Source organism: Heterocephalus glaber, unplaced genomic scaffold (assembly GCF_053883595.1).
Source record: "Heterocephalus glaber isolate CG9 unplaced genomic scaffold, H.glaber_assembly_v1.0 deba00000470, whole genome shotgun sequence".
Lineage (NCBI taxonomy): Eukaryota > Metazoa > Chordata > Mammalia > Rodentia > Bathyergidae > Heterocephalus > Heterocephalus glaber.
Window position 1 is genome coordinate 9,047,686 of NW_028258145.1, and position 16,852 is coordinate 9,064,537.

At 45.0% G+C, this 16,852-nt stretch overlaps 1 long non-coding RNA gene across 7 annotated transcripts in view; it reads right to left on the reverse strand.

Annotated features, from left to right (window-relative positions):
• The window catches only part of LOC101716704 (uncharacterized), a 263,276-nt gene that overhangs the window by 188,926 nt on the left and 57,498 nt on the right, over nt 1-16,852 (reverse strand). For 6 of the 7 annotated variants that reach the window (XR_015448390.1, XR_015448387.1, XR_015448389.1 and 3 more), the window contains one exon: nt 11,897-12,030. This is a non-coding gene — a long non-coding RNA (uncharacterized LOC101716704). Of the gene's footprint in view, nt 1-4,155; nt 5,142-11,896; nt 12,031-16,852 lie in introns of those variants that run through there. The other variant, XR_015448391.1, reaches the window with a different exon arrangement.

Genomic DNA, 16,852 nt, shown 5'->3' on the forward strand with positions numbered 1-16,852 from the left:
CTCTCTTCTTGGTGATCTCAGAAAAGCCAGGAACTGGGGGGTCACCCCACATATTTCATTCTCTAACCCAGTAGGTTACGAGGCGGTGGCTGCAGATGATGCTAAATCATTCACTACATACTGACCAGGGCTCTTCCATCGAGATGTAATGATCACGTTTGTGTCTGCTAATGATCAATTTTTACTATAAATAGCATTCATACATGAATGAAATATAAATCATTTTGTAGGACACTGGATTTCTGTGTCTGTTTCTCATAATACATTCTACTTGGATTCCATAACTTTGAATTATTAAAACCAGAATTTTATAGTACTGCTATAAAGACTCAACTATTTTATCCATAAAATAAGAGTTTTAGGCAAATGCTTATCTATGTACTTTGGCATTAATGAAGAGAAAAAAGACTTCTGATTTAAAAAAAAAACTCTTCTCAAAATAAAAAGGTAAACAAAGATTTAGTTGCTAATTTACCTAGTAAGGAAATGTCCAAACTGAAGTTTTTGAATTTTTTAAAACTAGCTTTCATGGTCCTCCAGTAGAAAACTCATCAATTTTCTCTTTGGGTGAGTCACCGCTTCCCATGGCTGGGATCTGTCCTAGAGATGTGAGCTTAGGTTCCAAGGGGGTTTAGAAAGCAGCTGTGGTGCAGTGACGTGTGCATAGGACAGTGGCCCACTTCCCAGGGTAATACCTGGCCTGCCCCAGCACGCACAGCCTCTCCCTAAGCAGAGCAGTCACAAACATTCCCAAGGATTAGACGTTCCTCAGACTTTCCATTCTTTCAAGCTTGCCCTGTGCTGGTTTCCTTTTCATTTAGGATCTAATTCTTTGGGCATTTCTGTCTTAGTGCAACTGATTACACCTATAAATAAAACACTGGCAAAATGACCTTAAGTCTTAGAAGCATGGTTCGACGTTAAAAATAAATCTTCTAAGCCAGGGATTTAACTCAGTGGTGCCACACCTGCCTTGCAAGCACAAGGTCCTGAGTTCAATCCCCGGTACAAGAAAAATAAAAAATAAAATTTTAAAAACAATCTTCTACCTGTCCAAATGTCTCCTAATTCAACTTGTCATCTTGCTCTGTTTGGCATAAGTTTTTGTTTTGTTTTGTTTGCACCAATAACCAAAGATATCCTTACGGCCTGCATCTGAACTTGCATTAAACCCAGAAAGCACTCAAATGAAAAGGTGGGATTGGCTCTCTGGGAACGCTGAGATCCAGGGGCTATTATTTTAATTTTGTCTCCCTGTGAGTCATCCTACTGAAAAAGGCAATACAGAGCAAAAAAAGTTCAGGAGAGCCCTTTCACACCAGTGTGGATATGATTAACACTACTGAACTACACACTAAAAACAGTTAAGATGGTTAAAATTTTATGTTATGTTTATTTTATCACAACAAAAAAGTTAACTTTTTAATTTTTTTTAAGAAAGGATGGAGAATCGCAGAGCAAGGGAAAGTTTGTTTGTAGTGGGAGAGGGGGCTAGGAAACTAAGAGATTCTGAGGCTGTGGGGGACAGCAGTCAGGAAAATGTGTCCACCAAGAACAGAACACAGTGATGATATCAAGTCACAGGAGGACAGGTCCTCCTGCTGGGTAGTCGCCAGCCTGCAGGGCCCCAGATAGAGGAGCTGCTAGAAATAGCACGAGTGCTGCTCCCCTAATGGTTCCAGTTTCCAATTTGACTAAATCAATGAGATTTTACCCAAAGGCTGAGCCCCAGAAATAGAAGTCCCTACATTTTGTCTCCCAGTTTGGAGGAAAAATCTCCCTGATGTGCATTATAATGTTTCTTCATACCCCACACGGAAGCAAGCATGGCAGAGGTCCTGAGTGTACTGATCCAAGTCATTCACTCCTCCAAAAAAACTGTTCCGGGGCCGGGCACTGCTCTTGGTGTCAGACTTTGGACTGGTTGCAAACTCTCTGTCCCCATGTAACTGGTATCTTGAGGCCACCCATCAGGGATGGACTTTTCTCTCCCACACATGTGGTATGCAGCATCTTTGCTTCTCTGTGCCATTTAAGAGTTGGTAAACTACATGAGACCTCAGAACAGGTGTTCATGACCAAGGTCCTTAGTGATGAGCAGCCATTGTGTGTACAGCTGTGGGGAGAACCCCAAGTTTAAAATGGCTGAGGCTGTGGCCTCGGCCCATCCGGGAGACACAGGGGTTGGACCTGTGTGTGTGACTTAGGATTTGGTGAGCCAGGCAAGTCCTCACCAGGAGACAGTGGACCCAAAGGCAACTCAGAGAGTAGCAGGAAGTGTGTGAATGAGCAGAGGCCAGGAAAGAAAGTGCAGCAGAAAAGACTTCTGGTCATTTGCAGCCACACCTATGGTGCACAGTGGACAGCAGGACCTGGGCCAACTGCTGGGGAAGGAATCCTGGCCCTTGGGGAGGACAGAGTTTGCAGTGCCATTGAGCCCCCTAAAGGGAGCCTTCCAATGTCCTTCCCATCTCTGGTCTATCAGCCACCAAAGGAGCTTTGTTAAGTACATGGAGAAAAGATTCGAATTTTTATCTTTTTTAAAATCTCATCCTTTTAAACTTTCACCTTTTTATATATTGCATAATGTATACAATAAATTCACACAATAGTGGGAACATACAATATATAGGTATGTATGCCTTGGGTGTTCATGCCAAAATATTTTAGTAATAAGGGTGATCAGAAAAAGTTTGGGAACCACTGCTCTAGGTAACCTATGCTTTAATAGCTTCTGTGTCTGTGAGACAGAAGGGGACACATGCTGCCTTCTGTGCCAGAGACTCAGGATGGAAGGAGGATGGAGGTAAAGTGCAGCAGCAGGCAGGCAGGGACAGTCAGCAGGAGCAATAGAAGCCAGAGGTGGAAGAGGCCAATAAGTTACCAGGAACAGAGGGAAAGGTGCACAGGGATTTCCAAAGGGTTGAGTCACACTGTAAGGTTTGTCTCCAAATAACAAATTTTCCCTTGGCATCCACATTCCACACTGCTGTATTCAAAAAACAAGGGATCCTACGGGCAGAAAGGTCTTCTCCTGGAGGAGACAGATTATATCCTTACTTGCTTTATTAATCCCCTGAGACTGTCTTAAAAGAGAACCAGAGCAAGTCCTCCAGCTGGCTGCATACTCAGCTGGATGCTGGCACTCCAGGATCACACACAAACAACCAGACACATGTGCACATGTGCACACACAGACACACACGGGTACACAAGCATGCTGATGCACATATGCATGCACACACAACACATACACTCACGAGCTTAAGTCCATGGCTATGAAGCATGGATTTGTGTGAAGTCTTTATTACTATAGTGTTAAGTGTAATACCTGTAAAATCATTAGCTAGTAAAAATAAATAAGTAAAATCTCCAAATGTCCATCATTTTCACTAAGTTTGCACCTTAATGAATCCAGGGGAAAATGTTTCTCAATTAAAGAGGAAGCCAAGCAAAATCCCAAGATTGGTAAAGAACAAGGAGGACACTTACAATAGATAGGACTGTTGGAAATTCTGCCTCATTTTCAGTGGCTCCTTGGGACCCATTATAGGGATGTCCAACACATTCTTTTATCAAATCTACTGATGAACATTGAGACAAGATAGTTTCTAGCTTTTCACAGCTGAAAGAAAACTTAGTTTCTAAAAATGAAGGCCCAAGGCACAATGATGCAGGATCAAAAGGCCTGTGTAGGGCCAAGGATTTAGCTCAGTGGCTCCGCATCTGCTTCCCAAGTGCAAGGTCCAAGTTCAATCCCCGATACCAAAAAAAGGCCTGTGCAGTTCAAACTATGATCTGAAATCAGATTTCCCTACAAACAGAGTTACTGCAACCGAGTCTTAAAAGCCACTTTTCCCACAACCTTATTGTCACTGGGGTTTCTCAATTTTTTTCACCTTGTCACTCAAACAAACAACAAAAAAAGACATGTGTAAATTTACATCAATAAAATTTAGACCAATTATTTACAAGGTTGAACACCCACCATAGTGCACTTGCTGGTGAGTTGCCTTTGTCCCGGTTTGTACCATGTTTCTCCCTTATTTATTGTGCACTCTTCAGATTCTCATTCATTTGCAAGAGACAAATAAATTATATTATTGGACTCAGTAACTCTTTATCTATAACAAAACAATACTTTTCCCAGGTTAATCTGGTTCCATCCTATAAGTTTTACTTACAGTGCTTTTGCCATGGACAAGTTTTACATTTTAGGCCACTTTATTGAAAAGCCACATTGATCAATTTTTTGCTTTGCATTGCCTTTTTCTGTGAAGCTTAAAAGAATTTTTCTCCTACAAGATTAGTAAGATGGATGTCAATATTTTCTCCTGGTATGTGCAACTCCTTTGTTACACACTGAAGTATTTTATTCCTCTGGAATTCACTTCAGAGTAGAGGCAGATCCAGCAACCCATCTTCCACATGGCTGGTGTCACTCCCAATTGTCCAGCGTCCTTCCAGTCTGGCCAGATTTCTTCCACATCTGTTATGGGTCCCTTCCCTATCTTCCCAGTCCTGTCTATGGTCTGTCTACTCCTGCATGAGTTCCACCTCCTTGAGCCAGGACAGTCCAGGCTGTACTGCACAATCCTGGAGGGCAGGTACCTCTAACAACTCTCCCTTTCCAAAAGTTGTGTAACCTTTCTTCCTTCAGCTGAACCTTAAAATTATATCATGATAAAAAATAAATAAATCCTATTGAAACTTTAGAATTTCCATGCACAGCATCATGACAAAGTTCCCCAAAATTATTACTATAGCAAAGATCTGCAATTCTTCTCAGTAAAGGGCTAGACAGTACAGACTTAAGTCTTTGCAGGCTGCATGTTCTCTTTGACAACTACCCAGGTCTGCCATTAAATGCAAAAGCAGTGGTAGACAGTATGTAAAGTAATGGGGACAGCTTTGTCCAGGAAAACCTTACTTACAAAACCAGGGACAAGTGCCATGGAATTACTCAGCTGTACAATAAGTGAAGTACTGATACACTGATACACTCAACAATGTGGATGGATTCCAAAAACATTACAGGAAGGAAAAGAAGCCCGGTACTAAAATTCAGCATTCCTTTTGCAGGAAATATCCAGAACAGGTCAATCCACACAGACAGAAAGCAGGTGAGTGGTTGCCAGGGGCTGGAGAGGGGAGAAGGGAGAAAAGAATATCATTTAATAGGTACAAAGAGAATTTCTAGAATAATAAAAACATTTTGAAAATAGGAAAAGATGACGATTGCACATCATTTTGAGTGTTAAATGTTACTGAATTGTATATTGCAAAATGGTTAATTTTGTGTAATGTGAAATTCACCTTAATTGAAAAGAATAATAGGCAGAGGGCTGGATTTGGCCTCTCTACCATACTTTGCCAACCCTGATTTATAGATTAAATGAAATAGAACAAAAGATAATTTTAATAGATAAAGTTCCAAAAACGAAGATCATTAATTTGATGATATAATTGTATTTTCTTCCCATTTTTGTCCTGTGGTAAAAAGCAGCCTAACCAAAAAGGAGTTGAACAGCACCTCCAGGTCAGAGCAGCAATAGATATGATAGAATACCGATGCTGGGGTGCAGGGCCGAGGGTGTAGATTAGTGAAAGTGTGTTTGCCTAGCATATCCCAAGCCCTTGGTCTAATTCATCACACTGCAATCAATGAATAGCAAATACATGAATGTGCACTTGTTATGGTAAGCTAGGCTGAGTAACAAGGAAACCCAGGTCTTGGTGGCTGCATGAGAAAAACTGAGCTCTTGCTCACTCAACAATTCTGGGCAGGTGCTCGCAATGCTGGGGCCACTCTGCCCCTATGCAATCATTTCGGAGCCCATATCCAGCCCTTGGGGACTCCATGGTAGAGGACCAGGCATTTTGACCCAGGCTTTAATCTCATCTTGTTCAGATGCAGATCCTGACTTTGCAGTCCTGGGTGGGAGAGGACATTTTGCATCTCTGACCAGCTCAAGCTGTGATGCTGCTAGGCTGAGAACCACACTCTGGAGGGGGCAGAGTGGCCAGGACATGATTGGCAGCTGCATGCAGACAGCAGCAGCAGGATGCAGGGAGGGACACAAGTACCATCCTGGGAGCCGCCTCGGAGGGGCAGCTGTACTTCCTTCCACAGTCCAGCCATACGGCCTCGCGTAGCAGGGGAGGCTGAGTACACCTTGCATGACAACAGTTCTCCATGTGCAGAGAGGAAGGAGACTGTGGGGAACAGCTAGCAGTCTCTCCCTCTGCATCACAAATACAGTTGCCCCTTGTTCGTTGACCGCCCGTGGATACCTAAATCCAGATACCCAAGTGCCAGCACACAATGGGGTAGTATGTGCTCACGCCCTACTCTCACTAGCCCATGCACTTTAAAACCTCTCTAGATAAATTATCATACCTAATACAGTGCAAATGCTATGAGAAAAAGTCTGTGCATGTTCAGTACAGACACATTTTTTCCCAAGTGATCTGTAATTGCTTGAGGAACTCATGGATACAGAGATCTGAAGAAATATGACAAGAACATCCAGAGCCTTAGTCAGGCTGGCACGAGTTTCCCATCAATGTACTATGTGACTTTTGAGGTGCAAAATCATAGAGAAGTACAAATTGGACCTGCTAGCTGTGTCCAAAAATTAAAAATGTAGGAGATGCAAATTATAAGGCACTGAAAGTGCTGGAATATTTTGGGTTTTTTCTTTCAAAGAAAAGTTGGTTCAGACTGTAAGTTAGACAAATGAAGGTAAACTGTTCCACAAGTAAAGATTTTAAAAATACAAAATAGGTCAGTGGTGGCAAACCTATGGCTCACCTGCCACAGTGGGCCATTTGTATCATTGAAAGCTCTAAAAGGTTCGCCATCACTGACATAGGTTGAAGACAAAGGAGATAAGTAAGTAGTAATTTGGTCTCAGGTATGAAACTGAGTAAAAATTGATCCAACAGTCTTATGGCAAAGCCCAAGGGTTATCAGCCAAACCGCCAAGTTCAAAGGACAAATATGTCCTCAGAGGTCAGAGGTGCCTGTTAGCAAAGGAAATGAGTGTTACCCTGCTTGGCAAGGGGGCTAAGGCTTCACAGTGGAGAAAAGACAATCTCTTCAAGAAGTAGCGCTGGGGTTACCGATGTGTACATGTAATAGAATGAAGTTAGGCTCTTAACCATATATTGCAATTACCTCAACATCGATAAAAGACCTCAGTATAAGACCCAGACACTACAAAACCCTGTAGGAAAACACAGGGGGAGGTTTCATGACTTTGGGTTGGACAATGATTTCTTAGATATGACACCAAAGACACAGAGAACAAAAGCAAAAAATACATCTGTGGGACTGCGTCAAACTTCCAAATGACTGCATAGCAAAGAAATCTATCAACAAGGAAAAATGGTAGCATATGGAATGGGAGAAAATGTTTGCAAATCATATATCTAGTAAAGTGTAAATATCCAGAATATATAAAGAATTGCAAGTCAATAACATAAAATAATCTGATCAAAATAGCAAAGGTCTTGAGTTGGTACTTCTCCAAAGATGATATTCAAATGGCCAACAAGCATATGAAAAGATGTCCAACATCACTAGTCATCAGAGAAATGCAAATCAAAACCAGTGAGATTTTTCCCTCACACCCCTTCAGATAGCCATGTAAAGAGAAAAACAGAAATAAGTGTTGGCAAGGATATGGAGAAATTAGAACCCTATGCTTTGTCCACAAGGGTTGTAACATGGTACAGCTGCTATGGGAAATAGTATGGAGGGTCCCTAGACAACGAAAACTAGAACTACCATAGGATCTAGCAATCTCACTTCTGGGAAGATGTGCAAATGAATTCGAGACAGGATCTCAAAGTGATATTTCCAATCTTGTGTTCATTGCAGCACTGAAAAGAGACAGAAGCACCTTGATATCAATCAAAAGATGAATGAATAAAGAAATGCTGGTATATGCCTACAATGGACCATCATGCAATCTTTAAAAGGAAGAAAATTCTGACATCTGTTATAACATGGGTGAAACTGGAAGTCATTATGCTATATGAAATAAGCCAGTCACAGAAAGACAGATATTGTATGGTTCCATTGTTATGAGGTACATAGAAAAACCAAACTCAGGGAAACAGAAGGTAAATAGGTGGTTACCAGGGGGTAGGGGAGGAGAGATGGAGAGTTAGATGGTGTGAGATTTCTTCTGATGCTAATGAAATGTATCCTTCACATCAGGGTCCCTCACTCACACAGTCCCAGGGGTGCTAGCAATCTGCTGGAGTTGGGGCATCTCCATGTGAGTGTTAGGACAGCTACCTAGTAAGAGCTCAGGAGAAAGCATTCTGGACCTCCCAGGCACCCATAACTTCATGTCAGATACCATCTCACTCCTAAAAAGCATTCTTCCTCATCTTGTGCTGCCCTAGCCCCAGCTTCCTCGGGTGGAGGAGCTGGCATTTGGAAGCTCTCCTTGGTCCTATTATGTACAAGAATGACACTCATTGGTTCAGAGGAGCACAAGAGGATGAAGGCTGGGTTCCATGCAGATGCTCCTCCTGCCTATTCTAAGGGGGCTCACAGGTGCACCCTGAAAAGGCTCTTGGGACAATTATGGAAACCAAGATGAGAAATGATGTGCCTTAGCAGCACAAGAGAGAAAGGTGAGGGCTCTTAGGCTCCAATAGAATCAGGCTCTGAACCTGTGTCTTAGTCTGTGCATTAGTCTATATTCTGTTGAAATAACAAAATGCTTGAAGCTGGAAAATGCATAAAGAAAAGAGGTTTATTTAGCTCACAGTTTTGGAGGCTCTGGCTGTGTCTGTCACAGTTTGATAGACAGCATCACTGTGAGAGACCCTATGGCAAGAGATCAGGGAGGGCAGCCTTGCGTGTTTATAGCAAGGCCCTCCTGAAATCTAATCTGGGTCCCCTAAAACCACCTTAGTCCCTTCCAAGGGCTGCACCTTCAATGACCCCATGACCCCCTCTAGGCCATACCTCTCAAAGCACCCCCACCTCCCAACATGGCCACATGGAGGACCAAGCTTCTAAAGTGAGAACCCTGGGAGACCCAATCTCACCAAACCCAAACCATCCATCGCCAACTGCCCCCTAGCTTTGCTACATAATAAAATCACTAGGGGTTTTTGGAAGAATTCCATGCCCAGCTCCTGCCCAGACACCCTGACCTGGTGGGTGTGTTAGTTAGCTCCACACCACTGTGACAAAGTACTGAGACAATCAACTGCTACAAAAAAAAAAAACTTTATGTTGCCTCACTATTGGGGGAATTTCAGTTTATGGTCGGCCGGCCCTGTTAGTTTTTATCCTGTAGTGTGGGTGTGTCATGTCTGGAGTGAGAGGTGAAGAAAGGAAGATATCTGGGATCCCAATGTCCCCTTCAGGTACACGACCCCCATGACCTCTCTTCCTCCCACTGACAATCACTTCCTCCTTCTAGACCTGCCCCCATATCTTCACCTCTTCCCACCAAATCCACCCTATAACCTCACTTCCTCACACTAGGCTACCACCCCATGACCTTACTTTCTCACTCTAGGCCCCACCTCTTAAAGGTTCCACCACTTCCCAATAGTGCCACGAGCTGGGGACCAAGTCTCTAACACATGAGTCTTGGGGGACACTGACTCAGACAATAGGGATTGAGACAGATGTGACTCAGGCATCAAGGATCTAGAAAACTGGCTATTCCACATTAAGGTACAACCAAGGTAGGGATTCAGTCATTGGCCTAGAGTAAGGTGACGGCTCCCCTTGACCCACTGCACGGGTAATATGAGTCTGTTGGAAATGACCCCAGAGGTACCTATCCCTGACTGTACCTGAGATCACCTGGGGTGTGTCCAAGAGGACAAAACATTGTCCTTTCCCTAAGTGCAGCCCGGGCCCAGGGACTTTGGAAGGCTAGATGCAAGACAGCCTGCCCTGAACACTATTTCCCTGAGGAGACTCAGCAGGATCCTTCAAAGAGAGTGGAAGAGGAGGTGGGAGCATTGCTGCCCAGCACTGCAGACTCAGGAGAGGGCAGGGTCCACTCGGCATGGCTGCAGCTCCACAGGGCAGCTTGGTGGAGAATACAGGTAGCTTTACCAAGGCCCAAGTCATCCTCAGCAAGGGCTGGGAGCCTAGATCAACAGTTTATGTGCAAAGAGCAAAAGATTCTATTAGAGTGTGAGAGAGGGACAGAGAAAGAAGCAAGGAGGAGAGAGGGAGAGAAAGAGGGAACTTCTCTGCATCACACTTGACAGGGGCCAAGCTTAGAAGAGATGCAGATCTTTAGCCTCCAGGGACAGCCAATCTGACTTCAAGTCACACTCCTCCCTCGGGCTGCAGCTGCCACAGAACTGCCCAAAGCACACCATCCTGCAGAGCCCAGAGCTTTCACTTGACTTGCAGCCACTGCTACACTCTGAGGACTGCCCAAGTTGCACTCATGGCTTTTGCCTCCCAGACCAGGAGTTCCTCTGCAGACCTTCAGGGTCTACACCTGCAGGTGCACTGAGTAGCCCTGGATGGCACCAAGGGCAGAGGCTTGAGAGCCAGTCATCTTGGTGACAAGACAGGAGCAGGGGCAAGGAGGACGGGCCCCCTTCTCAGTCCCAATCATCTCCCACCCCCAGGAGGATCCATGCCACCCGGGTACACAAGGGTCACTTCTGCTGCTGAAAGCACCCAGCCACTTGTGAGGAAATGGGAGAGGATGAGAAGTTCTGACCCCAGAATGCATGATTATTGCTCATCCTCTCTCTGAGTCCCCTTTTATTTATTTATCCCCACACAACTGACCTGGGCTCTGAACCAGGCTTATCCAGGTCCATCTGTGAACAAAACAGATTTCCCAGGGCACTAGCTCAGCTCCCAGTCACCAGCCCTGGCACCAAGCCTCACACACGCCCAGGCCTGTTGTCTCAGCCCCCAGCCCAGACCTGGAGAACCAGAGTCTTCATCAGAAATGACCCTGGGTGTTCAGGGGGACAGGAGAGTTGGGCAGTGTGGATTCAGGTTCTCGTTTCCATTAGTTGGAATCAGTGTAGACACCAAAGGCAGAGAGATTTGGTATCAAACAAAAATGACTCTGGCTGTTGGGTCTCTCTCAGGGATCTTGGAGTTGATCTTGTTTAACTACTTTTCATTTTATGGATGATAAAATGGAAACCCAGAGAGGCAATGTGACTTCTGAGGGAAGAAACCAGGATCAGAACCAAAGATTGAACTCTTGAGTTGAAAGTGCACAATCCATGTGCACACTAGCATAGACCATCCAGGCCTCGCCAAGGCTGAGCAAAGCAGGACAGAGATGGGGCGACTAGAAAGAAGAAGGGAAGGTGGCACCACAGCACCCCAGATCCTGAGGGAGCCTCAAAGATGGGGCAGTACAGGCCAGTTGTGCAGCTCCAGAAGTTGAGCCACACTTGAAAAACAAAACACACAAACAAAACAGACCTCTGGTTTCCATCTGACTTTGAGGAATGCATTCTGGGGCAGCCCAGGAAGATCGCTCCAGGGGTCCTTCTGCCTGTGCTCCCTCCAGAGGGACTCTGTAAGAGAACCTGGGAGACAGAGGCACCATGGAGAGGCTTCCCTATCCCTGCAGGGGCTGGATCGTGGATACTCAGCAGCTCCCCAACCTGCCAGACATGTAGGAGACAGCACATGACTGCAAGGGTCCGGGTTGTGGGAGGTGCTCACCCCCAAAAAGCACCCCTTTAACTCTGAGCCACTGAGCACAGATTGTCAAGACTGTCCCAGTCCTCAGTCCACCCTCCCCTCGTTTGAAGCATTCCACCCTACACTGCTTTAAAACTCCAACTCGCATCAACTTGAAAGAGGCCTCCCCAAACCAGCACATTTTATCAGAAACAGCTAGATTAAAACCAATCATACCTCCCCACCGCACCTCGAGGACTGTCAGCACAGTTTCCTGAGACCGGGAAGAGAGAGACTGGCAGATCTGGGCCAGGGACGTGTGACGGGCTGGTCGTTTCCTTTTCTTCCCATCTCCGTAATAAATAATCAATCTGAGAAAGTTGATAGAAAGAGGTAAGAGTGAAAAGTGGAAATGACACATTTATGAGAAGGATTTTTCCAGGGCTTCTTAAGTGTAATGCCTTGATTTTTTTTTTCAATCATATTAAAAGTAGCAGAGAACACCTGTTTCTTGTTATACCACCACAGCTCGGATGTGTGATTATATGGATCACACACTATCAGGAACAAAAAATATAAAATTAAATAAAACCCTGGAAAAAAATGGTTTGACAAGTTAACAAAATTTTTATGTTGTTTCCAGTTGAGAGAGAGACAGGGACAGAGAGAGAGACCAAACTGCCAGAGGATAGAAGCACTTTGTTTCTAGTTGAATTCTCATAAAAGGCTCCTGGATGCAATCTCTGACATTGGAACAAAAATCACATATTTTATGATGGATTTTTTAAAGTTTTCCTCCAAAGCTGACACTTTGGAATCAAAACTCGCTGGGTGCGTCTCAATCATGATGATCTAAGGAGAAGTATTTCTCAGCCCTGTGAGCTGGTCTTGCCACTAAAGTGAGTGAGAGGAGTTAAGGATCTGTTACTTGATCTAATAGCAATGACTTTCCAATAGACACGCACAGAATCATTGATCAGGAGCCCTCGCCTTGTTTGCATTGGCACAGTGTTCAATTTACACCAATTAAAGAATGCTCCGTTTGGGTATTGAAGAATAATTAAGAGATGCAAATCCCCCACAGGCTCCTAAAAATGACATCTGACTGGAATAGTGATTATGGCATGAAGGCAGCATTAGGATTTAAATATTTGACTGATACATAAAATCATTACAACATCTCTCCAGGAAGAGTGACATTAGGTCAATGTGTGTACTTGCCTGGTCACCCTAAACAAATTTGACAAGTCTAATTTTAAGTAATTGCTTCGAGTTTAGTGGCAGCTTCTGTCCCCACAAGGGCAGCCGTCTAGACCACATCTTGTAATTGAGATATGTCTTTAAACTGCATGTGTCATCCCCAAATGCAAATGCACTCTCAGAAAAGTCTCAGGGTTAGTGACAAGCCAAGGCATCCTTTTCAGTCACATTTCAATAAGCAAACTTTGCAGTAGATGTTGGTCCACTCATTGCCACATTCTATGCCATCCACAATGGGAAGGTGGGAATATTCTAGCAGGCTCTAGAATTCATCTAGAAACTGCTTCACAGTGGGGCCCCTGGACCAGACCACTGGCTAGAGATTCACCATCCTGTGTCCCCTCTCACCCCAGCCCATCCATGCCCAGCTGTCAGGTGAGGACATCCATAAGGCTTAACAAACCCACACGGAGTCTGAAGCCCATGCAGGTTGAAGAACCCCTGATGGAGACCCATGGATTCACATTGTTTGCCTGTTTTCAGTGCTAGGGATAGAACCCAGGGCCTTGTGCATGCTAAACAAGCATTGTGCCACTGAGCTACACCCTAGCCCTGATTTATCTCAGAACAGGGGCCAAACAAATGAGACAATTTGCCTAAGTTCACCCAGCTCAAATGAGAGTGAGGGTTGAGATTAATCCTATTAGGTTCATATTTTTTTGCTTCCTGAAAGTTAGTGCAACTTGTATCTTAAATGTTAATCTTTGGTTCATGTGTCAGCGAAAACTCAGCCGATTCTGGAAGACTGGCTTTTATTATTCAGTTGAAGTTTTGGAAGTGTTTTGTTCCTAGGTTTGTCATTCGACACCTGCTCCACCTGAGAACACGCACCAGTTTTCTGGGCAGCGAGGGGACCGGATTGGTCTCCTCTGGGACAGCAGAGGTTCAGCTCCTGGCTCAGGGGCAGAGCACAAGGTGACCAGCTGACAGGCCCAGCACTGGCTGGCCCAGTGGAGACCTAGTACCCTCAAGAGAGCCTTAGGAAACCCCTCTTCAGCCCAGGGTGATGCCCCCCCCACCCCACCTGGGCCTGGCTCCTGATACTGTCCCAGGAGCAGAGCTCTACCCAGCCTGACCCCCGCCCCCCTCTGGGCATGGAGCAGGAAGGAGAGACTCTGAGGCCATTGATGACACTTGCTGACCCTGCACAGCACAGCATGCTTTGGCAGCTCTGTGCAGTCCTCACATTGTTAAAAGACAGTAATGGTGTGGATGGCTGGATAAAGAAAATGTGGTTTTTATACACAATGGACTGCTATTCTGTCATAAAGAAGAATAAACTTGACACATTTTTAGGTAAATGGATGCACTTTGAGACCATAATTTTAAGTGAAATAAATTAGACATACGTGTTTAAATAAGGCATTGTGTCTCTGGTTTGATTAATTGAAATTTTTTTGGTATGGGGGATTGAACTCGGGACCTTGTGCTTTTGAAGCAGGAGGCGAAACCACTGAGCTAAATCCCCAGCCCTGGTTTGAGAAATTCGAAGGATAAATAAGGAGGAAAATGGAGGATAGATATTGGAAAGTAGAAGGACAATGTTCAAATGGGAAGGGGAACAAGCAAGGGGTGAGAGGGAAAGGAAAGAAGGAAATAGGAATAAAAAATAAAAAAGAATGGAAGGAAAACAATAGACACAAAGTTTTGTAAATGGAGAGGGGAGCATAAGGATAGAAGAGAAGGGAGGGGAATGGAAAAAAAGAATTAAGATATATTACGTCCAAGTTCGATCCCTGATACAAAAAAAAAAAAGATATATTAAGCACAGGTACAAATTCCCTATGAAAAAAGTGATCATTACATAGTCCAAAATGTACCAATAAATTAATTTTATAAATAAATAAGAGAGTGACAAGGAAGACAGGGAGGAGGAAAAGGTGCCAGTTCACAATTTGGGACCTAACTGAAAAAGATGAGATTTCCAGGGGACAGGAAGTTGTGGACCCAACTTGAGTTCCCAGCCAAATCTTTCAATTTCATTTTTTCTTAATTTTCTTGTTAAATAATCAGTATATCTTTCACCCATTGTCCCAGCCTGTGACCCCCTGAGCCACCCTGGGAGGGCACCTAACTCTAACTGCAGGGATGGATGGAAACCGAGCAGGAGAGCATGTGGACGCTGGGCCCCGCCCAGCAGCTGGCTGGACAGCTCAGCTCGCTGCTTCTCTCACTTCCTTCCCACTTCTTCCCACTTGCTGGCTCCCAGCACAGGGACAAAGCTCCTGCTGGCACCCGCCAGCCCTGTCCCCAGCAGCCTCACCACCCAGGTGAGCCTGGTGCACCCGAAGCTCCTCTCTCCCTCCCTACCCTTGCCTTTCTGCCTGTCCCCCTCTCTGCAGCAAAACTCGGAGCCTTTCAGCCTGTCTCCACTCTTTGAGCAGGGCAGGGGGTAAAACGGGCCTGTGAATGGGGAAGAGTAGACAGGGTGGATTAATGGCAGCGCAGAGGAGTGATAGAGCCTGAGCAGAACAAAACGAGGGCGACCCGGCCGAAACAAAGCTCCACAATAGATCATTTCTGAGAAGTCATCTGGGCGGCTTTGAAACCCAGGGCTGTGTGTCCCCGGCCGTGTCACGTCCCTGGGCTTTCAAGACACATGAATGGAGTGGGAACAGTAACTCTTTTTCATGCCTCTTTTCAGGGGTCTTGTCGACAGAGAAGGATTTACCATTCAATTCCCGTACTTTTATGTGGGAAATTAGGAATTTGCCCCTTAAAAAGAAATTGCCTTTTAAACTCTCATAAATTCTAGTGCTTTTATAGATTTACCAAAATTTCTTCCCCCTTTCCCTCCTTCCATTTATATAACATATTCTGAAATGCTCATAGACACACTCTCAGAATTTCCATCTCCTCCATTTGCGTCTGGAATCATCTGTTCCCAACATCTGCAGTCCAAGCATGAGCCCCTCTTTCTGGGTCTCTGTCCCTAACCACTGCCCTTCCTACTCTTCAGCACATGCCCAGCTTATTTTGGAATAAAAAGACCCACATCTCTGTCTGTCTGCAAAGGGGACAAGTGTTTTCCAAGTCTGTGGAGGGAAAGATGAGAGGAAAGAGCGGAGACATTCATGCATTCACTTATTCTTTCCTAGGTCCACAGATGCAGAGCAGGGGTGTGAGCTCCTTGGACTAATCCTGAATATGGCTACTTTTGAAAACTGTCTAGTAAAAACAGTTGAGTTTTACTACAAGAGAGAAAATGTCCCCCTGGCACAGCCTGGCGGCGGCCCAGCAAAATAAGCAGCATGGACCTGGCTCCTTCCTCTTCAGAGCCCACAGCGCTTTGCCACACTAATCCCATTAACCTTCCTCTCAGTTTCAGTGGTTCTGAGGGAGACTTGAGAGGTGGTTCCTGGCGCGAGGAGTTTGGATCCCGGCCAGCGCATCTGACCCTGCTCCCCAGGCCCTTTGAGGGGGCTGTTTTGGGAGCAGAGCAAGAAAGCACAAACAAGGAAAGCTTGGCATAGGAGACACAGCCCAATGTAGTTCTGAGCACCCCTCTTCCCAGCTCCTGCCTGGGGAGCTGGGGAAGAGGCAGGGAGCACTCTCCTGAAGCCTTGGGAGGGCTGGAAAGGGGGAGAGGGAGGGAAGGGAAAGAAAGCTCCCAGCCTCTTTCTCTTCCTCCTCCTCCTCTTCCTCTTCTTCCTCATTTTCCTTCTCCTTCTCCCAGATCTGTAAGATGAGACTAGGGCTGCTAACCACTTCCTGATGTGCAAAAGCTTAAAGGTGGGCCTCTTTCTTGTTAGATTTCTTAGATATGCAAAAGCCAGACCCAACAAAAGTGGAATAAACTCAGCTTGGACGGGTTCAGACCTTGATGTCACTTGTCTGGGAAAAAAAAAAGATAAGAAATCTAAGAATTTCCTATTTCCGAGAACAGGGTAACAACTTTAGAAAGAAAACCCCAGTACTGACTGGGTTGAACTC